General features: G+C 40.8%; 1 pseudogene across 1 annotated transcript in view; it reads right to left on the minus strand.

Annotated features, from left to right (window-relative positions):
- Positions 1-909: 909 nt before the first annotated feature.
- The window catches only part of LOC144769263 (exocyst complex component 1-like pseudogene), an 85,723-nt pseudogene continuing 60,780 nt past the window's right edge, over positions 910-25,852 (minus strand). Inside the window, exons 2-3 of the transcript XR_013598686.1 lie at positions 18,787-18,917; positions 910-7,435 (exon numbers count right to left, since the gene is read on the minus strand). The product of XR_013598686.1 is annotated as an exocyst complex component 1-like pseudogene (transcript). The remainder of the gene's footprint in view (positions 7,436-18,786; positions 18,918-25,852) is intronic.

Here is a 25,852-nt window from a genome sequence, read left to right on the forward strand (position 1 = left end):
CTATGGGTGTTCCAGTACTGGCTGTGCAGAGGTTAATGTAGATCGAATTTGAAATGGATTGTTAGAGAGTGGAAAAGAGAAAAGGTGCAGGTAACAACCTGCTAGGGTGATCAGATGTATGTGGATCGAGGCACTCAATACGCAACGAGTGCTGTGAAAGATGGTTGAGGTGCATTGATAAAGCGGCTGTCGGTCCGCTTGTAGAATGAAATGTGGCAAATAGGAAGATTAATATGCTGGCCACTATATACGAAATGGGAGGGGATGAGGGGTAACAGCCAGAGCTTCTGACTTTGGAACTGAGGAACCAGGTTTGAGTCTCGGCATCAAATCAACATTCGGGGCAAATCTCTTAGGGCCTGTTTCACAAGGGCCTCCACACTCGTGGCGGAGACCATGCAGTTGTGGGTGAGTCTCCGCATTCTGGCGTAATCTCTGCAATGAGAATTCTCATTCCTGAGATTCCTCATTGCGGAGATTCTACCCCAAGTGCAAGACTTCCCCACGACTGGAAGGCATCCGCCACGAGTGCAGAGGGCCTTTGTGAATCCAACCTGTATCTCCACGTGCCTACCAAAAATGAATGTATTCTTGTGTAATGTAACTGGTGCTCATGTAAAGTGGTCCAATACAAAAATATTGACTATAAATAGCGATGTAAAAAATATAGATGCATAAAATATCTACTTTTATATAAATATGAAATATAACAATATATATTAAATATATTAAATATTAAATATCATTTTAACAAGATGAAATACATTTAATATATATTTTAATAAAATATAACAAATAAACTTAATTTAAAAACGCAGAAACATGATAATGTATACATATATGTTTACTAACACAATTAATAAACTATTATTTTTAATTTATATTAAAAGTTGAAAATAATATAAATAAAAAAATATATATTAAAGATTTAAAATATAAAAAACAAAAAACTAATAAATTAAAACATTAAACTATTAAAAAATATTTAAACTTTAATTTCAAAATACAATCAATGCAACAGTAGGGAAAATGTTGGATAGCAGAGCAGTAAAACTAATGATTCCCAATCCAAAGAGTGCAACAGTAGAGAAAGAGTTGGATAGCGAAGGGGTAAAAATGACTATTCCCACTCCCCTGAATGCAACAGTAGGAAAACTGCTGGATAGCAGAGGGGTAAACACCTTTTATCGCGAGTCCGGTGAGTGCAACACTAGGGAAAGTGTTGGACAGCGGAGGGGTAAAAATTACTATTCCCACTCCAAAGAGTGCAACAGTAGAGAAAGTGTTGGATAGCGGAGGATTAAACATTTATATTTCCACTCCACTGAATGCAACACTAGGATAAGTGCTGGATCGCAGCGGGGTAAAAAAAATGTGTTCCCACTTCAGTGTGTGCAACATTAGGGGAAGTGTTGGATAGCGGACGGGTAAACATTACTATTCCCACTCCAGTGAGTGCTACAGTGGGGAAAGTGCTTGATAGCAGAGGGCTAAAAATTACTATTCCCACTCCAGTGAGTGCAACAGTAGGGAATGTGTTGCATAGCGGAGGGGTAAAAATTATTATTCCAACTCTAGTGAGTACAACAGTAGGGAAAGTGTTGGATAGCGGAGGGGTAAAAATTATTATTCCCACTCCAGTGAGTGCAACAGTAAGTAAAGTGCTGGATAGCGGAGGGACATAATAACTATTCACATTCAAACAGTTTTAAAAAAAATCTTAAAAATGTTAAGAAAATTAAAAAAACATACAAATAAATAAACAATATTTTAAAAAACGAAAAATTAAATATACTATATATAAAGAGAAAACATAATAATAATTACATACAGTGAAAAGCTACAAATATTATATAAAATAAAATAAAAATAAAATAAAGAATATATAATTGTTTTAAACTAGAAAATATTTACAAAAAGAAATTAATCAGTACATAAATGTATTTCTTTTATTTCCTACCCTATAACGCCACACCAATTGACTACACACACTTTAACACTATAATATCCACAAACACACTTAAATTAAACTATAAAATAATAGAACACAATTAAAACGTAGATTTAAATGAAAAACTATTACTGTTAATAACTAATAATAAAGTAATTAAAATGTATTTCATACCCACCCTTTACCTCTTTAAAATTAAAACCAACACACAAATATTAAAAATTCTCCAAAATAAATATCAAATAATTAACCTTAATTAACAACTATATATTAATTAATTAAACACAAATTGCTTCCCACCTTTTACTCCTATAAACACCAGAACAAACACTTAAAATTAATTACACAATTTCCATAATGAATTACCAATTAATTAATTAAGATTATTCACAACCAATTATTAAGTCATAACGTAAAAATAAATTACTTCCTTCCTTTTACGCATATGAACACAGCAACACACAACTAAAATTAATTACACAGTTACCATAATTAATAACCAATTAATTAATACAATTAAATAACCAATTATTATTCATAAATTACAAATCAATTACTACCCATCCTTTGCACCTATAAACACCAGAACACACACCTAAAATTAATTACACATTTGCCACAATTAAGTACCAATTAATTAATTAAAATTAATTAAGAACCAATTATCCATTGATAATTAATAAATTACTTTACACATTTAAAACTATAAATCTCAATTAAACAAATATTAATAAATAAAAAACGAATCAATTAATTTACTATAATTAAATTACTTCTCACCCTATTCCCCTATAAACCCACAACACGCTACGGAGGTAAAACCGCAAAATTCAATTGTTTCTTTTTATATATATTAAAAGTTTAACACATATATTAAAAATACACAAAATTCTTATACAAAAAGCATACATCACAGACATATAAAATGTATACGAAAATACATAACATTAATTTTAACAACTATATTTTTTGCAAACGATATTAAACACTTCAATATTTTTAAAATCGATATTACTTACCTTAAGTCGATATTCTTGAAAACGATATTCTTGCTGTCTATGTTTCTGAACCACAATATTTTGTATTTGATATTTGTGCAACTTGATATATTTTAATCGATAGTCTGTCCCAGCACTGAACAGCAAGGGGTGCTGCTTAGTCGTGAGCGAGTAGATTCGTGGATCTATCCCTTTAATAGGGTATAAACGAGTGCTGCAGGGCTGAGCTGTCCTGGGAAGACGAGAAGTGGGGCCAGCTACTGAAATTTCAGGGTGTGTTGCAGGGCAGAGCTGTTGTGTTTGCGTAATTTCTCCGAAAATGAATGGGATGCTCTTGGCTAAGACATAAGTTTGTTGGTAGAGCTTAATGGCATGGTGTCTCTCCTTGTATTGTCAGGGTGTCTGCTGCTCAGGATAGATGTGTACTGGGAGAGCTCTAAATGGAGCCAAACACTGTCACCAGTAAAAGAATACCGGGGATGCTACAAATTAGATTTTAGGTTTGTTGCTAAAACTACAATAGCACTGTCAGAGCAGTGTGTGATTCTCACTACATATTAGTTTCCGAAAAAAATTGAAAACCTGGCTTTTTCTGCTAAAATCCAACTGCTCACCTCTCTGTCAGAACCGTCTGCATGCGCCATGAGACTCTTTGGATGTGATATGCACGCAATACAAATATCCTGACTTGACTACTGGGATTTTGAGCTGACATAAAGCAGGTACACTGTATAGCAGTGTACGGATCTCTATACTGCAGTAATTGAGGATGCGACATGGACAGTTTTAGGAGCATTTTCCAGAAGGGTGTATGAGTTTCAGCACTGGAGAAGCTGATGGTATTACAGGTAAGAAACTAGGTGCATCAGTGGAGCTTTAGGACCTCGGTGCTTGGTTTGCAGGATGTGTGATGCATCATAAAGCAGGACTAGGGAGTAGCAAATGGTGCTGCAGTTTGGATATGAACTGAAGTACAACAGCAAGAGATGTGCGTAGAACAAGCGTCCTGACAAGGCTAGTACACTAGCTGCGGACTAGAGTTAAGATGCATAGAAAGAGCTTTATAAATATCTAGTTTTGAAGTAGCAGAAAGTTGAGCAGGACATCATTGATATAAATTTGTGGAGATGTGTGCAGAAGAGAAGCCCTGGCAAATGGATGCAGGTTACAATACAACACTCTCATCTAAAAAAGATTATAGAATTGGTTTCGGAATCCTAGACACATTTATGGTAAATGCCATAAACAATGATAAAAAGGCAGGAAGCTAGTGATAAAAAGCTCAACCATTGTTGTAGTTAACCAGAAGTTGAACTGAGATTAGATGTGAGTAAGAGTAGGTTTCATCTAGACTGCCAACTAATTCCTCCCCAAGGGGAGAACATCTTCAGTAAGTTTTTCTAATTAACAATAATCGCCGTATTTTGGCTTGTTCTAAAGTACTGTTGGCTAGAAAGTTACACATGATTGAACATGACCACAATGTCATAGGACTAGTCTGCATCTATAGTCACCAGGATAGAGAAAACTCACATCTTCATTAACTAGACCTACTGCTATGTTACAGTCTGGAAAAGGGAGTTGTATCAGGGATGTATTGCAGGATAAATCCATGAGAGAAAGCCAAGTAAAAGGAGAGGTGAAATAGGGGAGAGGTCCTGTGGAATACATGAGAGGGAGGTCCAAATCAGAGAACCACAACTAACAAGTTCATCCTGACATGCAAGACATTTCCAGATATTCCTGGCTATGGATCCAAAACCGATCTGCTGTGGTTTTTAAGGTCAGGTGTGAAAGCAAAAGTACCAGAATGCAAAGAATGTTGGCAAAAAAGCAAGGACTATCTGATAGTCACCCTTGACACTGGGACAGTTGCAGCTATGAAGAGCGATTTGGATGAGAGATTTGCAAGTTAAAGATAAAAGGAGATCAATAAAAGAGAAGTTGAGTAGAGGAAAGGGGTGAAGAGCAAGGAAGATGGATAATGTGCAGAGGAGTATTGGGGGAGCTAAAAGCTGTGAATAATACTGTGAAATATGAGCCCTTGTTTGGTAAACTGTTCTGAATGTCTTAGGACGCTACAGCCAAATGCCATACAACAGCCTTGATGTGATATACTATGGAAGAGGACCTTACAATATAGAGGATAGTGATAGTTCTCTTATATGCCAGTATAGAATATATTCATACTAATCGGGACCTCCAAATCAATTTTTTATGTCTGGTCTAGGGATAAGTTTAGCGATCTCTCAATTCTCATGTAATAGAAAATAAATACATAATATATACATAATATATACATAATATATACATAACTATATAGAAGGGCTTTGGGTCAACCCTGTTCCCCCATGAATTGCTCATCTGTGATCCATATTTGCATTTTTCCAACACAATATACAGCGTGGGGCAGTATTCCAGCCAAATTTCATCTATTGGCTACAGTACAATGTGAGTGATGCATTTTCCTAATCCTGTCTGCAGATCTACCTAAAATGAGGTGCACTTTAGTGCCTGGGCTGGTGGGCCAATACTTTAATTGCCTGTGTTTTTTTCCATTCTATTCTTTACCTTTTTTTAATTTTTATAGTCATACTTTCATGTTTAAAATATATGTTCAGGTTACAGTCATTTAAGCCGATAGTACCTTTTCATTGTACCTAAAAGACTCAAATTTCCATGTGATCTGCACTGAAACTAAAAGTGGGTTTTACCTGATCTAAATATACATTTCTGTTAGGAAACACCCATACTCTTCTATTAGAATTATATGTCACAATTAATTTATTTAATTTTTTTTTTTATTGCAATCAGATAGTCACCGGATTTAAGCTGTGCATGGTTTCTTTTTATTTCTTCTTTTTAATTTTGTGGCATATGCTTGCAATAAAAAAAGAAAACAAAATAACCATGGTTGTAGCTTGCCACAGCAGGCTTTTTGGCTTTGCCAATGCATGCTGTATTTTATGCTGATATCTACATCATTATACCATAAGAAAGACATAACCATCATCTTTCCCTAACCACCTCGCCTCCCAAATAGAATCATACTCTTAAAACAATGTAGACTGGCAGAGAAGAACTAGTAAGGACCAACACAGAAGATGGAAAATCAAGACAGAGAATGACTGATGAAAGCAAAGCTTTTCAACACTTAACAAAAGTTGCTAGATCAAATATAAAAGAGGAAAGCGAAGATCAAGTGAGATCAGGGAAAAATGAAAGTTAAACAAAGGAGTGAGAAGAAAATCTTAACTAGATAAGCAATGAATAAACGGTAACTACACCAAACATTAGGCGGCATGTGCTAATGGATATTGCGTTTGCAAACCCTGTGATACGCAAACTCACTTGCCTTGTGACTGTAAAATTCTTTTTACCCATTTCATGAGTCATAAATGTTTTTCCAACTCATGAAATGGGTTTTGTGACCCACGCCAGATCAAAATTTTGAAGTATCGTTTCTTCCAAATTGTAATTTGGTATGCTATGTGTTAATGGTTTGCAACTGCAATTCCTGTGGTGCACCATTGTATAGTTACTTTCACCCCATAGGAGGTGATAATGGACTCTCAAAGTAGAAAGGGTCCCTCTGGGATCCCCTTCCCATTTGGGAATTGTGATATAATCTGGGAAAGAGTGCCCAGTGGTCAAGGGACCACTGCCAGCTTTCCTTGCTGTTTTCTTTCTAATTGGACAACTATTTATTTAAAGAAACACAGGCTCCTTTAAGGAACATGGGTTGCTATAAAAAAAGAAATTTGGAAATGCAACCACAGGGGTAGTGGTCTGCTGCCCCTTGCAGATCCCTGTACTTGTAGCCCAATTCAGGAGGTCGCAAATTACTACCTGCCTGATTAATTTTCATTAAGTAAGTCATTCTCTGACCCCCTATGAATGATGATTTGGCAAATCAAATTAATATTAAATAGGCCAGTTTGCAAAATCCGATATCAGTCACTAAAAGGTTGGTGCCCAATGTGTGACCTCTATTTGTGGATGCCATTTTCGTACACCTGGCTCATGGTATTTTTTTCTAAGGCAACATCTAAGACATAAAGAAAGGCTGGCAGGGAGACTTTACACCATGTTACGCAAATATAGAATATGCCCTGCAACAACACAGGTTTTGGAGAAGGACCGTCAGGTAGAGAGCATTTCTGGATTATAATTTGCCAGCTACAACTGAGCCCCAGCATTGGCCAAATATCTGATGTGTTCCATCACAGGTCTACAGGCAGCTTAAAAGACACACACAATTTAAGGCTTGAAGGCAAAGTTTCAGGGCAAGGACAATGTCCTCAGGGACGTGGATAGGCCCAGGATTGCCCACAAAGTCCTCGTCAAAATTGATCAGCTCGATGTCCTCTTCATAATACGATTTCCTTAGCTTCCGCAGGCAGCGTACAAAGGCGTATTTGGAAGCCGTCGTACAGGCTTCCCAGTCGTAGACCTTTTCAAAATGCATGTCAAGTCTGCGGTCATCCTAAAAATGAAACAGAGGTGTTACAGACAAGAGATTCTAACCAGTGAAAAATACTGAAATACTTTATGTGTAATTATTTAGTTCCTTTGATTTTCCATGGTATTAAAAATGGCATCTATTTTTTTTTTAAACAAGATGATGATGATTTTCCTTATTATTATTGTACTTTTTCATTTTATGTCTATTAATATGTCGCACTTTTGGTTGCAAAAGCTCCCGATGATCCATCTGCACCAAACTTTACGTGATGAAACAAATAAAAATGCTCCTGCTAAATTCATTGATTTTGTGATAGGGTAGTGATGGGGTAAAAATGGGGTAAAGTTACAACAGGGTGTCCAAAACATGTGCGTATCAGTTATTCATGCCCCCATAGTAATCTGCGCCAAAGTGCATTAAATACCTGTTGTAAAAACTGGTCAACCTTTTCAACCAGTATTTTTGCAAACACTATTGAATTTTACGTTCCGACCTTGATATATTGGTTGACAGAGCACAGCACAACAAAATTACACAACTGGCCCTAACAAGTCAGAATTTAGTTTAGCAACAATAGCACAACTCCAATAGTATGAATAACAAAAAGTTTATTCTGATCGCAGAGATTGTGGACTGCTAGGCTAGGCTCAGCAGACCACTGTGTCCGTGCCTGCCTTTCAATAAAGGAAAAGGGGCTGCATTTAAAAAAGACCTCTTACTACTCTCATTCAAACTTTTTTTACATTCATGATGGGGAGACGGGGCTTGCAAATGGCTTTCTACTCCAGCACAGGAGTTAGTAATGTGTTAAGGTTTGACAAGGACTCATCACATACAGATTACGTATTTGATAGCAGCACCTATAAAACGACCTTTCAAAAAACAAATTGGTTTCAATGCATAATTACTTTTTAGGAATCGGTAAAACTTTACTGATTCCTAAAAATGCATTTGTGCATTTGAAAATCTACGTTTGCAGTTCCAAACTCCAAATTGGAGTGTTTGATAAAAATAAAAAAAGGGCTAAGCACAAATTCACCAAAGTTAGCATACTTCTCCAGCCAACCTGGAGAAATGAATGAAAAAATCTTTGCAGTGAGTTTGCGCTACGCTGGATACAGCAACACAATAATTGACGAGAAAAAGAGCAGAAAACACAATATGATCTATGCCAATTCCCTTTAACAATTGCTGCCAAAATTACTTAGTAAAATCATGATACTTATTTTGTTCTTCTCTCAAGAACAGCAGGTACCGTCTGACTTAGTGCAATTCATACTTATGACTTGCATGTTACACACACACATGCCTGCTGCAGGCACTTAACCCACTGAGCTATGCGACTGGCTAGAAGTATCACTGGCAACAATCATCAAAATGCAAATATCATTGAAGGCATAAATACCAATTCAGAAATCCTTTAATAAATGTATTCCCTCTTCCTACTGCATGGTGTTTTGTGGGTCACTGTTATGTGTGTTCGCAAAAAGAGGACAAAGTTCCTATACCAGGGTGCAAAAAGTCACCCACGTATCAGGGTGAAGCAGTCACCGATACATTAAAAACAGGGAAGAATGGGGAAAAGTAATCCTAGGTAAAAAAGTACCCTAATAAGAGAGGGAAAGACATTCAACATCCTCTGCTGCCCTCACACACCCCGGAGGATGTCATGCTTCATCATCGGGCCTTTTGCTCCTCGTAGGGCCGGCGCTGCAATTCCCTACGGGTCCCCCGAAGAGTCACTTTATCGGAGATCTTTTTAGAGAATTTGCCGGATGTTGCATGCGGGTGTATGGGGAAGGGTAAGGGAGGGTAAATCAATTACGTGCAAACATGATAGTGTAGTAAAATCAAGGGTATGGAAGCAGCATACCCACAATATCTCTTAAACATAAATTGCTCATGGTATAGAGAACAAAAACAACCCCAACGTATGCATAATCAGGTACAGACACACGTGAACACATATTTTGACATGCACACACACTTGTGCATACCCATAGATTTATAATTGTAACCTCATTCATACGCCAACATGCCCATACACATTATACTTTCACTTATGCTCACATAACTACACTTGATGAGTAAACATAAGGGTGCAAGCATGAGTATTGATGCCTACTCTGAAAGCTGTATATTTGTTCATCTTGGGAGAGAGGAAGATTTAAGTAGTAGGTGAATGCGGTGATTGTGTGTTTAGAAGTTGGTTGGAGTAGGAGTAAGAATGCACAGGGATGCATAAGTAGAATTAGGCAGTAGTAAGAGTAGAATATTAAGGAGTAAGAGTATAAATAAGTAGGAGCGGAAGTAAGGAGTAGGTATGAATAAACAGGAGTAGGGTGGAGTAACTAGAGCTAAGGACAAGTATGTGTAGGTGTAACAGGAAGAGGTATTACTAAGTAAAACTAGCAGAAGGACGAGTAAGAGCAGGTTAAGAAGGCGTAAGAGTAGGAATACGGGTAGGGGTAAATGTAGGAGTAACCCAGAAGAAGTAAGAGCAAATAGGATTAGATATGAGTAATTTAAGGAGTAAACAGGACTGGAAATAAGAATAGGAGTAGGAGTAGGTATGAGTAAGAATGAGTGGGTAAGAAGCATAAATAGCAACAGTAAGGTAAGGTAAAATAGTTATAAGTAAGAGTAGGATGAAGAGGTGAAGTAAGTGTATAAGTAGGGTAAGATAAGTAGCAGTGAGCTGAAGTAAGAGTAGCTAAGATTAAGAGTAGTAATATGAATTTAAGTAAGGTAGAAATAAGTATAGATATAAATATATATGCAATGCATGTTACCCTTTTCGTAGCCAAAAGATAACCACAACGCCATGTGTAGCTGGCTCAAAATCAATTTATTTCGGCCTGACTCGTACGCGTTTCGGCTGTCCATGCAGCCTTGCTCACCGATATTTACGGAGTCAGAAGCAGCCATTTTAAATCTATTCAATTACACGTCACGTGTTGGACTACAAAATCATAAACAGTATAGACAGACTCATAGTTTATACATGCATTATCCAGTTCGTAATTAAAAATCAAGGGGTATATTATCAACAACTAGCGATAATTTTTGTCTCTAACTTGTTTAGAGACAAAAATTATCGCCGCACATCGGCGATTTTTATCGCAGATAAACCTTGCTATTAGCAAGGTTTATCGCAAATGCGATAAAAAACGCCCGCAATGCATGAATATCGCTGAAAAGTCAGCGATATTCATGCATTATCGAGCAAATGCTCTTAGCCATGTTATCCACCTCCCATTGGATAACATGGCTAAGAACTGCTCAGGGCAGGTGTTAGCTTTTGGAGATATTCGCCCTTAGCGCAAATATCTCCAAAGGTTGGTAATAGGAGATAGCGATGTTAGCGACTGTTTCCAGTCGCTAACATCTTGGCACGCCCACTTTGCATATCATTAGTGATAAATATCACTGACATGCAAAGTGGGGCCCATGATGGTCGCTATCTCCTATTAGCTGTCGCTAACTGGTGTTAGCGACAGCTTGGTAATAGGGAGATAATTTTATCTCCGCTTTCTTGGCTTTTAAAGCCAAAAAAGCGGAGATAAAACCCCTTGATAATATACCCCCAGATTTTTTAAACAAACTTCCTAATACTTTGCATGAATCAGGTGTCGGGGAACAAACAGAATTGATGTTTTTGTTTGCTTATTCACAATTCATCAGCCGCACACATTTGGCGCTTTATTCATTTCATTTAAAAAAGCGTTTATGCGCGCACTTTTTGTCGGACACAACTATCACACCATTGGGTATGGCAAATTTAACACTCAAAGCAAAACGTTAAATTGATGCAGAGTGTCTTTTGGCTATGAAAAGGGTAACGTGCATTGCATTTTACGGACTTGCTCCAGTGGCGTCTGATCAACGACGCAACTCTCGTGGCAGGCAGCGGTGGAGTCACAGGAGAACGAAGCAAACATATAAATATATATATATATATATATATATATATATATATATATATATATATATATATGTGTGTGTGTGTGTTTGTGTGAGTATAAGTATGAGCAGCAGAAAATGGAATAGGTGTAAATATAATTAAGATTATGCATAAGTTTGAGTAACATTCTGAATACGTTTTGTAATATGGTAGAAGAAGATACGAATAGGTAGGAGTTAGAAAAAGACTAAGAGCAGGAGTACTATGGTAGGCACAAGTAAAAATATGTACAAGTATAAGTAGAGTAAGTAGAAATAAGAATAGGGGCAAGGAGGGCTAACAAGGTGTATCTAGGACTGTGAGTAAGAAGGAATAAGAGTGGGGGTAAGACTAAGTGTGGAAGTAAGAGCATTAGGAAATAGGTATATCGATATAAGTAAGTAGGACTAAGTAGTAATTAGCATTAGGAGTAAGCTGTAATAATAAGGCATAGCTGTGATTAGAAATAAGCAGGTTTAGGTCAGAGTAGGTAGGAGTATGCAGAATAAAGAGTAAGGGTAACTGAGTATAAGCAGAAATAAGTAGAAGTAGGTAAAAGTAACTTAAAGAGAATAAGTAAGAGTTGAAGTAAGTAGCACTAGAAATAGAAGTAAGTGTATGTATGAGTAAGAGTGGGAGTATGTAAGAGCAAAGCAAAGTGTAGGAGTAACTATGACTAAGAATGGACATTTTTAGAAATAGTCAAAAGTAGGAATATGAATATATAGTAGTAAACGTAGAAGTAAGTAAGTAGGTATATGTCAGACTATGCAGAGTTAAGAGTAGGAATAAATAGGAGTAGGCATAGATGTATGTATGAATGAGAGTAACAGTAAGGAGGTGTGAGCATAGAAGTAGGAGTTAGCTAGGAGAAACAGCAATTTTAGGAATAAAAGTAACAGATCAACCCCACTGGTAAAAGTCATACGAGCTTACAACATAAACATTCTCACTTATGTTAGCGACATGCTACTGACACTGTTCCACTGGGACTAAACACCCAACCTGGAACACGTTCATCACATGCATGACAGAAGTAGAAACATCGATGAAATCCAATTGAAATTTCAGATCAAAGAGATAGTCTTCTGCAAGAAAGCCTCATCATGGGGCTCTACTTAGTGACCCAGAGACCCTGTACCAACGCCCAGCTTGCAAGTGAGAAAACTGGGGTTCGCCATAGACAGCAAACTGAGCATGACCACCAAGTCAACACAGTGCTCTCGATCTGTTCCAACACACTAAAGATGCTGTAGAAAATCTTCAAGTGGCCACCAGACAACACCAGGTAAATTATTACCCAAGCCCTCATCACTGGCAGACTAGACTATGGAAACTACTAATTATCACAAAATGAAGGAGAAAGAAGTAATCAGGGATGTGTCCACTCAACTTCCAATGAAAATTCACTAATCACAAGAGAGTGGAACCCAGTCTAGCTAATATGAACCTGAAGTCTCAGAAAGATGTTTATGAGACCCAAGCCCACTAGAATTACATAGTGGCATACTTCATCATTGGGTCGGCATTCCCTATAACTAATGTGTCGGAGTGGGTGCTACCTCCAAAGAGGGAGCACTTCTAACTATGAGGTTTTACTTTTAAGGGGATCTGTTCATAGTGTTGCGGGGAAACTAAACTAAAGAAAGACAAGACTTCTCTTGGCAAGGCAAAAGCAGATTTACTGTTCGGCAAGGATAGCAGCTATCCCAACAAAGCTGGTTCACGTGGCTTTCATCAGGACCTAAATAAGCTGATCCTAGTATAAGTATAAGGACTGTATCCTATTACTCTTGTTACAATGATGTACTTTTTTGTGGAAGTACAGTAGATTACAGTTCCTATAGGGTATGAAAGCCCATAACCTGAAAATATGAGAAAGCATGAAAAGAGCATCCAAAATACCTTATTCTGGGTAATATGTGCCTAGGCAAAATATCCATGTCACCATTAGTACACATCCTCCTCTGATAGCCTTTAAAGAGATCGACGGGTGGATCTCAAAAAAGGAAGCAGACCTGGTCAATAAGCACCCTACATCGCCCTAATGTTATGTTCTACCTAAAGTATATAAAAACAAGATACACGGTCCAGGTTGCCCAAGAGCATCGGGTATCGCCTCCATCTTGGTACCTCTTTCACAGTTTGCAGAATTCTTTCTTTGACCTATTATACAATGTACATTGACCTTCCTCAAGAATACTCGAGACCTCTTACAACTTTTAAGAGATAAGCACTTTGATCTATCTACCAATCTATAAATGTGGTTAGACATTGGATCCTATGCACAAGCCTGCCCCAGGATGTTACTTTTGAAACTATAGAAGAGATCATTTACTGGTAATTAGTGTGCTATATAAACAGCAATAACATAACATAACAAGAGAAAGAGTAGGATATGTCAAAACAGAAGTAAGGATAAGTTGGAGACAATAGAACTATATTAGTGTTAGATTACTGGTTACTCACCCCTAAACTGACAATATGGTACAAGATTACCATAACTCTTCCCAGAACATATTCTGATCACTCCCCAGTGATTGTTAAAGTCTGAATTACCAGGCCGGAAGGGCATGAGCGCCAGTGGAGATTCCCTGGCAGAGTCTTGAACGATGACTTATTCCATTCAGAGATCAGGGAGGCAATAGAGGATTACTTTGAATTGAAAACGGGGTCAGTTGACACATGGGCGGTACTTTGGGAAGCCTTTAAGGCCTACATCAGGGGAGTCACCATAGCAAAACATGCTGGGGTGTTAAAATACCTCAGAAAAACCTTAGCCAACATTGAACAGCAATTAACGGCACTAGATAACACATTGTTGCTCTCCCCTGACCCTGAGGAGGAGAGAATGCACTGATTAGTACTTCTTGCAGAATTCAGAGATGCAGCAGACAGGGAAACTCAATTCCTGAGTAAATATGCCACAGCACGTAGATACAACGAGGGCAAGAGACCGGGACGCATCCTTTCACAACTACTGAGACCCCCATATGCTAAATCGTACATCAAAGAACTCAACACTGAATCAGGTCACCTTTTAACGGATACATTTGAGAGCAGCGTGTAATCCCTAGCATATTACAGGACCCCATGTGCGTCCAAAATTGTGCACAACTCCTTAGACCAAGATGATTATTTTTCTGAGATTATTTTTGTTTATATGGACAAATACATGCAAGACTTCCTTGCTGAACCATTCTCCTCAGACAAATCGTTGCGTTGAATGGCTCCACTGCTCCTGGCCTCAACGGCTTTACAAGTGATTTTTATAAGATGTACATAGATATCTTGGCCCCTTGGCTACTCAAGGTGTATAATGAATCACTAGAATGGAAACAGCTACCCCCTACTCTCAGAGAAGCAGTGATAGTTTTACTACCCAAGCCCGGCAAAGACCCCTTGTTATACATGTCCTATAGTCCTCTTCGTTGTTAAATTTAGACTACAAAATTTTGGCAAAAATGATCGCACTGCAACTCGCCCTACTATTGGACAAAATGATATCCCATTCCAATCTGGATTTGTGCCCCATAAATCTACTTCCTTGAATATCCGCACGCTGTTAGCGGTAATACACAGAATTAACCTGGCAATTCCAGCTGCAGCAGTCCTGTTGGACTCGGAGAAAGCATTTGACTCCTTGGAGTGGCCCTTTTTAATATCAGTAATGCGAAGGCTGGGCATGCCCAGGGGTTTCATTGATCTTACTGCACTTCTATACTCCACTCCCACTGCCAGGATACGCATGAACGGCACACTATCTCGCTCCTTCAATCTATCCCGTGGTACCAGACAGGGTTGCCCCCTATCGCCACTCCTTTTCATAATGGTGATGGATCCACTAGTCAGACAGGTTCAGGATTGCCATCTGCAGCGGAGACTCCCGTTCAATACAGGGCTCCTTCTGGTTTCTCTGTAAGCAGATGACATTCTCTATGTGCGAGATCAGCAGATGAACCTAGACCCAGTAGTCAGAGAGATTATTAGATTTGGCAGATTCTCTGGCCTTGGAATAAACTGGCACAAGTCAGTGATATTTCCCCTCAGTACAAGCACCACAAGATGGGATTGCGAGTTTCCACTTGCCTGGGGTACGGATTCAGTTAAATACTTGGGGATCAATATTTATTTGGACACCTCCAAAATTATTCAACTAAATTATGGTAAGGTTTTACACTAACTTGAAATGCAGGTAGACAGTGGCTGCGACTTCCACTCTCAATAGCAGAACGTGTAGCATTGATTAAAATGATTGTGCTCCCCAAATTCCTACATCTTTTTAACAATATACCCATACCGCTAACAAATCGATTCGTCAAAACACTATGTACCCACCTCATTAGACTGACTTGGGGAGGCAGTAGGCCTAGGGTCCGCTGGGAGGTAATGACACTGCCTTACCATAGAGGGGGATTTAGTGTTCCTAATTTTCAGCTATACTACTTAGTTGCACAGTGCACCTCTGCACACTCCTGGTTTCATCCAGATCCCAGGATTCCATACCTATGGCAGAAGCAGATCTGGTCCTACCCGACACACTTGCTGCTGTACTACCTCAGGGCTTCCCACGAGACCCGAAAGACATCCAAACGGTCTCTACTACCAGTTGGGCCTGGCAGAAGCTGATTAGCGTCATGGGTTCCCCGGTGCTATACTCTCCTGGTCTACTGATTCCCTACAATCGCTGGATACCCATCACAGGGAAAAGATAGTGCAACTTACACTTTCCAAATATGATCTGCACACGGTTGAGGATTTGCACATTGGAGGGCAAGTATTTTCTGTCTCGGAAGGGGATAGGTTTAACGACACCTACTTCATGGACACATTTGTACTTAACCGTGCAAGGTCAGCATTTAGGGCTATTGTTCCTGGATTCCCTTTAGAACCTGAACCATTAATTCCCCTGTCCACAGTTTTAGATAGCACCGGGGGAGCACATTTGGTCTCCAAGATGTACAGGGCGCGTGCAGACATAATTCCTGTAAATGACAATAAAATAAGGGCTTCCTTGGAGGCAGATCTGGGCCATTACGGATGAACAATGGGCAGTATGCTACAGTCAGACTATGGAGGTATCTCTGAACAGTCGTCATAAACTGATTCATTTTAAATTCCTACGAAAAACATACATTACCCCCAAGATGACACATAGACTTGACCCAGACAGATCCCACTGTTTGCAGATTTTGTACATCTCTCCTGGTACTGTGGCAAAATCAAAACTTTCTGGGCTGCAATTTTCCAAACACTTGGGAGATGATAGACTTAAACATTGAGCCCACCCCTAAGGTGGCATTGCTGGGATATGTGACAAGCATTCCAAAGGCGGTCCGGAAATATACCGCCATAGGGTTACTTCTGGCCAAGAGAGAAATTGCAATTAAATGGGTGCGAAAAGCTGCTCTGACACAAAAAGATTGGCTATATAGTCTGGGGTATTGCAACACCAACTATTATCTATACTCCACCACGCTTCCTAGAACGTCCCGCCCTAGGGATATTTGGGGCCCGTTCAAACACTACACGGCAGCAGCTCAGTCACAACCTGCCACACAACTTGAACGCGGACTCGTCCCAACTGGGGTTAGGGTTGGGTTGGCTGAGCAGCTGGTGCATTGTATACAGGGTGTAGAAATGTAATTATTAATCATGTCTAACACTATTTAGCTTGAGTAAACCCAAAGGTTGTATGAAAACTTGACAGGAGGAAGTGTCGCCCACAGAATTGCTGATTTGAAAAATCATTTTGAGTTGACCATTGTGATACCCAGAATTTTTGTGGAACCGGCAAGTTAATTATTTTTTGCTATATACATCATTGTCATTGCATAATGTACTGGATATTGAAGATGCGTTGTTATATTTTTGAAACTGGTAAATAAAGTATAAAAAAAACAACTATATAAGTGTAGCTAGGAGTAATTAAAAGTATGAATAAGAGCAGGCATGAGTAGATTAAAGTCCTACAAAATAAGAATCGGAGCAAGTAGGGAAAAGGAGGATTAAGTAGAAGACTAAGGACCTAAATATGAGGTAGGCAGTCTAATGGACCGAAAAACCCACTGTGGGGGTGGGGGCACTGCCACACCCAAGCAGTCTAATGGACCGAAAAACCCACTGTGGGGGTGGGGGCACTGCCACACCCAACCGCCCTATTACAAGTTTGGTGGTCGGACTGCTAAAGGACCGTTGCAAAAGCCAAGGATCTGTGATCCGTTAGCAGTGTTGAAGTGGTATGAGGGCACAATATGCTGGTGGTGCCTCTGAGGCACAGCCAAGCATATTACAAATTTTCTTCACATTCACCCTTTTCATGGCGATGAGGAAACTAGGGGGGCCTACAGGGCAACCTGTTGCCTCAGGGCCAGGGGATGCATGCAGGGGGGCACATGTTGTGCCTCCCGTTTGCCTGCCCCCGCAGTTCCTGCATGACATGGACTTCACAGTCCATGCCGGAACGTGCTTTGGCGCTCCCACTGTGGTGCCTTTCTAAGGCTCAGATCTGAGAAGGCACAATCCTAATCTGGTGGGCGGTCGGCAGTCGAGTTTGACGGTGTGGGACCGGGGCACAGGCGTGGCAGTCTGCTCCCACGCTGTCAGACTAGTAATCAAGCCCTATGTAGGAAGAGTTTGAGTGAGTAGAAGCAAGAGTAAGAAGAGTATAGCAAGAGTAAGAAGGAGTATAAAAAGGAGTAAAAATAGGTTGAACTAGGAGAAAGAGTAGTTCTTAGTAGAATTAAGTTTAATAGTGACTATAAAACAACATTTTTCCTGCTCTTATATCGTGGACGTGCTTGCCGAAATGTATTTTCCTGAGAGTAGTTTGAACTTTTTGTTTTGCATTAATATTGTCTTTGAAACATTATTTGGGATAGTTTGATTTCAGTGAATGGCACTCTGATTGCACCACGAGCTAGACTCATGCTCAATAATGGGTTTAGATGACCGATATACAATTTTTGCAGAAAATAATGCCAGACCATGCCGAAAATGTTTTTTTCTGTGGTTTTTTAAAAGATGGCCTAAGTAAATGCGCATGTAAAATTGGAAAAATTACTAAACATTGATACCATTGTGAGGTTCTCCCTCTATTTCACTTATTTTATACCTATACCTTATATTTCATTAGTTCATGAGCTGCTGTTTCTATTTTCTACACAACCTGAACCTAACCCCAAAGATGTACAAGGCAACAATGGCATGTTAATGGCCGGATCTCAAAAATCTTATGTACTCCTTCAGGACCCTGCAACACTGAAAAATGAAGTATTCTGGCTATAGCAAAGTTTTACCGCAAAGTTAGCGCATTGTAGCTTTATCAGTGAGTTTAGTTCCTCCCTCACTAACAATTACAGTAATAACAGGAATGAAGAAACGTGACAAAAAGAAGAAAAAAACAAAGGCAAAATCAGAATATACTTACGTTGGTGGCATCTTTTCCATCAATGAGGATCAAATCTTTTAACAGCCATTTTTGCTCTATCTTGTACCGGTTGACTGTTTGCTCTTGTACGACAGTGAGAGAGCGGAGCCTAACAACCTTTTCTCTGGTGACTGGAAATGAAAGACAAAAGCGGGTGTATTTACAAATGAAGGCACATCTTCAGTTATAGTGCTCCATTATGTGATGTGACATTTACATTGCGTTTCTACAGAAGGAAATGTAAATGGAAAGCACCAACATTTGTTTAAAGTTGATTTGTAACCTTTTTTGGGAGACATGGTCGAAAGAAATGTATGAAACCTTTATTAGGTCTGGCTACAGACAGCTTCTGCTGATCAATATTTCAACAAACTACAAAACAAATTACATAGAAGGGTTGTACTTTGAGGGAACCCCTTTAGTTTTTGCCCTCCAGGATTTTGCATTAGCCATTGCTTGGATGGGCTGTCAGACAGACCCACAGCATATCACTCATGTATACATTGTGCCATTTACTTACATTACATCTTATAGATTGGGAATAAAGTAGCTTCTACTCCAACTCCAACTGTTATAGCGCCAGAATACTCTTCAGTGTTGCGGCTTTACATGGGTCATGTCATCTGTTTCGCTACCAAGACCAGAGCCCTTCCTCTCTACTCAGGTGTTTGTTTTACCATCAGTGCCCAGTAGATCACTTCATGATGTATACATTGTGCCATTTACTTACATTACATCTTATAGATTGGGAATAAAGTAGCTTCTACTCCAACTCCAACTGTTATAGCGCCAGAATACTCTTCAGTGTTGCGGCTTTACATGGGTCATGTCATCTGTTTCGCTACCAAGACCAGAGCCCTTCCTCTCTACTCAGGTGTTTTTTTACCATCAGTGCCCAGTAGATCACTTCATGATGTCCATTCCCCTTCTACTATTTATCATCTCTGAGTTCCTGGTGAGCACTGTCATGCTTTTTATCTGCCTCTCCCTCATCCCACTGGGCGGCTCTTTGAAAACTGAACACCTGACTTTACCTCTGGTGCCCTTTGTCCTCTTCTCCCTATGAGCAACCGGGAGTCCCCACCAACGTTCACCTCTCCTCCTGCCAGACTGTCTTTCCCTATCACTGAGCACTCAGAGGGTCCAAACCTGCTGACCATGTGCCTTTCTCTACTTCCGCCCCACGCTGTATAGTGCCCAGGCAGCTCTGTACCATCTGAGTCTCCCCTCATACAACACCTGCTGCTTCTCCCATCAGCAGCTCTTGACCATTTTCAGAGTGACCATGTCTGTTTGTTGGTTTACCTCACTATTTGTCTGCGTGTATTTACCTTGTGTGTGTGAATGTCATGGTCCATTTGTTGAAGTTTGCGCATTTATATGTTTGTATATTTGCTTACATTTCTATTTGTCTGATTGGGAAAAATGTATTGAAGATTGAGGCGAGGTGAAACATTACAAACACTTAAAGAACCATCATTGGTACAGGTAATGGATCTGGCTTGTATTTCCAGTGATAAGCCTGGCCTATTGAATTTGCACTGCTTATTTTAAATGGCATGGAAACACGGATAAGTAATGGGAGGGAGGGGAAGGAATTGGTAATTTGGAAAAATCAGAATAAGACCAAACCAGTAACGTGAATGCAAAACAAATGACTGGATCACAGCAGTGGAATAGCAGAAGAAATTCAGGATGTGGCTCCGAATGCCCATTTAAGTGAAAAGGGGGGAGGTTGAGACATGGAGCGTTGAATCCAGAAGCCATTGGTAACCAAAGATATGTGCGAATATCTGGATTAGACTGAGAAATGGGAAGGCATGGTAAAATGAAATTAGTGAATACAGTGTGTGGAATTTTCTTAATTCTGAAGTGTGAGAACAGAGGAGGGGATACAACTAAGTTGAAGAGATTTGCAGTAACAATCAGTAATAATGAGCAGTCATTAGTGTGCCATCTATTATTTCTCATGCACACTTTACTCATTTGTGTGCTGAATCGAGGGCGGCAATTAACCATTATTGGAACACTGAACGGCGAGCAATCTATCTCATCTGAGCTGTCCTGGTGGCAAAAGCAAGTGGATGGCTGTTAGGCATGGGTTACTAGTTGACTGGGTGTGAGCCCTGGTCAAGCAGCAATCACAATCCTAGTCAGGGTAAGGCATAAGTAAACACCTAATTAACCTGTGCTAACCCCCTGGTAGCGTGGCACAGAGCAGTCAGGCTTAACTTGGAGTCAGTGTGTAAAGCATTTGTGCAATATTTCAATCGGTAAAACAGTAGAAGCACCACACAAAAATATCCCACACCAAGTTAGAAAATCAGAGCAAAACGTAATAAATAAAACAAGACTAAAATGTGAAAATCCAATCAATAAGCCAGAGTTATGAATTTTTAAAGAATAAACTGTAAAATAGCGCAGTTAAGCATAAAAGTGCCAGCCGGGGATATCTGCTCACGCTGGACCAGGTCACAGTAAAAAGTTCAGGCGGTCTGCAATACAGAGCAGGTTGGATACAGTCCCATATTGGCCATGCTGAAGTTTTACCTTTCCAAATTGTGTGCCAAGAGTCCTGTTCGCGTTGGAGATGGTCGCGAGGAGCAAGGAGAGCGTTGTTGTGGGTTGACTGTGTGGTGCGCAGAGCAGGCCAGGCGTAGCAGATGGGTGGTATGGAACCCGAGGTGGTCCTCCGCAATGATCTCCCCTTTTCAATTGTACCTCTGCCCAGTAGATCCATACTTGGGGTTCTCCACAGGAGAATGAGTACCAAGCACTGATCCACCAACTAGCCTTCATGGTTAGGGGAGCTCCGCCTTAGGTATGCTCTGTGAAACCTCCATCCTAAAAATAAGTCTTTCTGCTCATTGAAGGCAAATGAAGACAGAAAGGCCAGTAGACACCAGGATTTTTTGTTATAGAAATATAGAGGTAGGGGCTTCCCACAAGGGCATGGCCATGCCCCCAACCCATATGTATATGGCAACAGCCTTTCTGCCCCCATGGGAGCAGATGGGAGTGATTACCCCCAATCTCAGCAAGTGGGGGTGCATACAGCACACTAGACACCAGGTTATTTATTTTCAAATAAAAATATAGAGGTGGGGGCTGCCCTGAATGGGCACTGCTGTGCCCCCTGTAAAAAAAAAGGCAGACAACTTGCTGCCTTCCATGGGGGTGCATGGGGATGATTACCCCAATCTGCTACCCGGGGGAGCAGAAGGTCCATTACACAACAGGGACATTTTAAAATACAAATATAGGGGTGAGGGCTGCCCACCAGGGCATGGCCATGCTTCCAACCCCTATAGACATGGTAACAGTTCCCCCTCCGAGGTTAGATGGGATCGGGCCTGCCCACCATGGTCATGTCCATGTCCTCAACCCAACAAAAAGTCAGACAGTCTTTATTCCCCTCTCTGCATTGTGGATGGGGGTAATTACCCCCGACTTTTCCACTCTTGGGTACTGAAAGTCCACTAGACACCAGGTTCTACTATAAAAATAATGGTGGGGGTTGCCCACTATGGGCATAGACATGCCCCACCCCCGAAAAAAATTCTTGTGACAGTCTTCCCTCCCCGGGAGGCAGGTGGGGTTGACAACCCCCATCTTCCCCCCAACCCTAGGATCAGAAAGCCCACAAGACACCAGGGAATGTGTTTTTAAAAATAAATATAGAGGTTAGGGCTGCCCACCATGGGCATGGCCATGCCCTCACCCCAACAAGAAGAAGATAGTCTTTCTACTCCTCTCTGAATGTGGATGAGGTGATTACACCCAATCTGCCCCCTGAGGGGGCAGAAAGCCCAGAAGACAACAGGGCATATTATAAAAATATACATAGGGGTGGGGCTGCCCACCACGGGCATGGCCACCCAGCTCAAAAGGGCACAGACAGTCTTTGTGCTCCCCTGGGGGGACTGGGGCAATTACCCCAATTTACCCTCAAGGGGCAGAAAGCCCACTAAACACCAGGGACCATACATATGCAGTATTCTTTCGGAGGGGTTGCTATGCAACCCCCCACCCCACAGCCCAATATACTTTCTGCCCCCCCCCTCTCCTTGGGGGTGGATAGGGGTATTCACCCCAATCTTCCTCCCAGGGTAGCTGAAAGCCCACTAAACACCAGGCATTGCAAAATGGTGCCTAGACAAACAAAAGGAGGGTGCTGTCTACCCTGGCATTGAGCCATACCCTCTCCCTACAAGGGGCAATAGTGTATGTCCCCCAGAAATGCCCCTGGGGGAGGGGTTAGAAAGTTCACTGACACCAGGGATGTAGTCTTCGGGGCTAAAAAAACTCTGGTTTGTCCCATTTGGGTTGGTGGTGTGGCCAATGCCAGAGTGCAACACACACACCACTTTCTTTTGCCCCATAGGCAGAATCCCTTGGACAATTTGGGGGCAACATCCCCAACTGGGACAAACCTCCCCCAGTGGGGCAGAAATACACTATTGCCCCTTCTGGGGCAGAGTTATGGTGTGCAGTGTGCAGTGAGCTTTCTGCCCTGCTCAGGGGCAAATTGAAAGTTCACCTGACACCAGGGATTCTGCCTGTGGGGCTAAAGAAAGTGGTGTGGGTGTTGCAATCTGGCGGTGGCCACATACCCACCCCAAAACAAGGAACAAACCAATCTTTTGCCAACCCTCCAGGGGCAGATTGGAGGTTTGCTCCAATTTGCCTGGGGACCAGAAAGCCCGCTGAACAGCAAGAATATATATTTTGTAATAAAATAGTTGCATGGATCTGGCCCATCCTACCTATTGCCCCACCCTCGCCCATAAAGGGTCAACAGTCTTTCTGCTCCCCTCAAGAGAAACAAATCCTATCCCAAGAGCAAACTAGAGGACATTTGATTCCTTTGGGTGTTGTTTTTACATATGGTCAGGAGAGTGTGGTTGACTCCCAATTTCATCCCACTTGCAAGAGTAAATGGCTCCACTTTTTGGGCTTGGGTAGGCTGCCACCTGGGCAACCTACCAAACCTGGACAGTTCTGAAAACTAGACACCCTGGAGAGTCTAGGGTGGTATGCTTCTTGTGGATCTCACAGCATTTCCTTACCCACAATGCCCTGCAAACTGAAAACTTTGGCTAAAAACACACTTTCCTCACGTCTGTGAGGAAAACGTTTGGAATTTATGGGGAGCCAAATATTTCCTACCAATGGTGCCTCCCTTGTATGGATGGGTCAAGAGACTTTGACACAAAAGGCTCTAAAGCACTACGTGGAGAGATCATAAATAAGGGTAGCTACAGGATTTTATGGCTGTGCTTGGCACCTATGCAAACCTATAAACCACAGACATTTCTTAAAACTAAATGACCAGGAGATTTTATGGTGGTTTGCATTGTGTGGATCCCATGAGTTTTTCTTGCCCACAATGCCCCACAAACCTCAAACTACGCCTGAAATCACACATTTTCCTTACATTTCTGTGATGAAAACGCCAGAATCTGCAGGAATCCACAACAATCCTACCAACCATTGTTATCCCACTTGTGCTGATAAAATGATTTCCCACTTGTGTGGCTGGGACTAGAGCCTGTGGATAGAGCGCGGGCTCACCTGCTCGTTTTACCATACTCACCTGGGCCCATAAACATCACACTTTGAACAGGTAAACCTTCGCTAATCAGGATTTACCCTTTCAAGACCTATACCATTGACTTACCAATCCTAGTCACCAGTACCTAGAGTCCTAAGGGATCAAGGGAGTTAGCATAATCGGTAGAAAATAAACATTTGCATTCATAAAATACCCACAGACTCAGGAAAGGTTTAAACACTTTATGTAAATTCTTAAATGTCATAGTCCATACCAATTCAATTAAAGCTCATTCAATTAGGAAGAAAATAATCAAAGCAAGATGATATGAAAATATTACGAGACTTTCTTTAAGCATTGAAACATAAGAAGGGTAAGAAAAAGGAAACAGTACAATGACATACCCACACTAATTTTTTTTACCTAGAATGGTGTGAAGACCAACCCTGGCCACGGGCTGGGATAAAGGACAGGACTTCAAATTGTTCAAGTACTAACAGGACAGGACAGGTGCAGACCAGAATCAGGACAATTACGGACCAAATTAGACCACTGCAGGCCAGGACCGGCATCCACAGCTAAAGTGCAATGCCAGCGTCACACCTCTTTCTGCAGCTACCAGTCGGACCCCGATTGGGTTATTGAACTCCTTCCCAGAACCCCGATTTCGTTATCGAATCTTCTGACAGAGTGCTCCGCCAGCACCTCTGCTCGCAATCGCCTATTGAGTGCGTTGGGTCAGTGACAGGTCAGCTATTTAGACAAGTCGGACAAACAAACTAGCTAGCTAAGCCTACCTTAGTTATACTATTTTTTCAGGGCAGTGTACCACTCCCCAATGTTGCAAGTTCAGATATACCCTCAATTTGATTGGTCAAAGACGAGGAGAGGTCATCACACCATACCAGTTATGAGATCATTTCATTCAAATATTTAAATCAATGTTCCCTCCCATTATTTTATTTTCTCATGCACTTTTATTCCACCCAACAATGGATGTTTCAATAACAAATACAATGTATACGAAGATGTGTAAGTTCTCTTCCTTTCTGAGGGTTAAGAGTTCATTTTCCCATGCGTATCGCAGGCAAGACTGTTGCTGGCACGGATTCAATGCCATGGCTTGTGGACTCGAGAGAATTCTGCACAAATGCGCAATGAGAGTTTCAAAATGGAGGTCAGATATGCCACATCAGGCCCAAATACGAGCTAGTAATAAAGTCAAAGAGAAACAGTTTTAGAACAAAGAATAAATGAATGCACTGTAAACCACTTATCTCTACTCTATTCCTGTTACTTTATTTTAACTATAGCGGTAGTGATTAGGCAGAACAAACAGGTTTAGTCAAAGCAGCAGTGCAAGCATCAGCACGTGAAACATAGAGCAGCCATCTTTAGTTCTAGTGTGCAGAAGCAAAGTTTTCCCACCAAAGCAGAAAGTACGTCATGTCACGTGAGTGTGACAGACGCATGCACAAGTTACCGCGTTGCAGCGGCCATATTAGGTCACTC

The sequence above is a fragment of the Lissotriton helveticus genome, chromosome 7, assembly GCF_964261635.1.
Source record: "Lissotriton helveticus chromosome 7, aLisHel1.1, whole genome shotgun sequence".
NCBI classification, from domain to species: domain Eukaryota; kingdom Metazoa; phylum Chordata; class Amphibia; order Caudata; family Salamandridae; genus Lissotriton; species Lissotriton helveticus.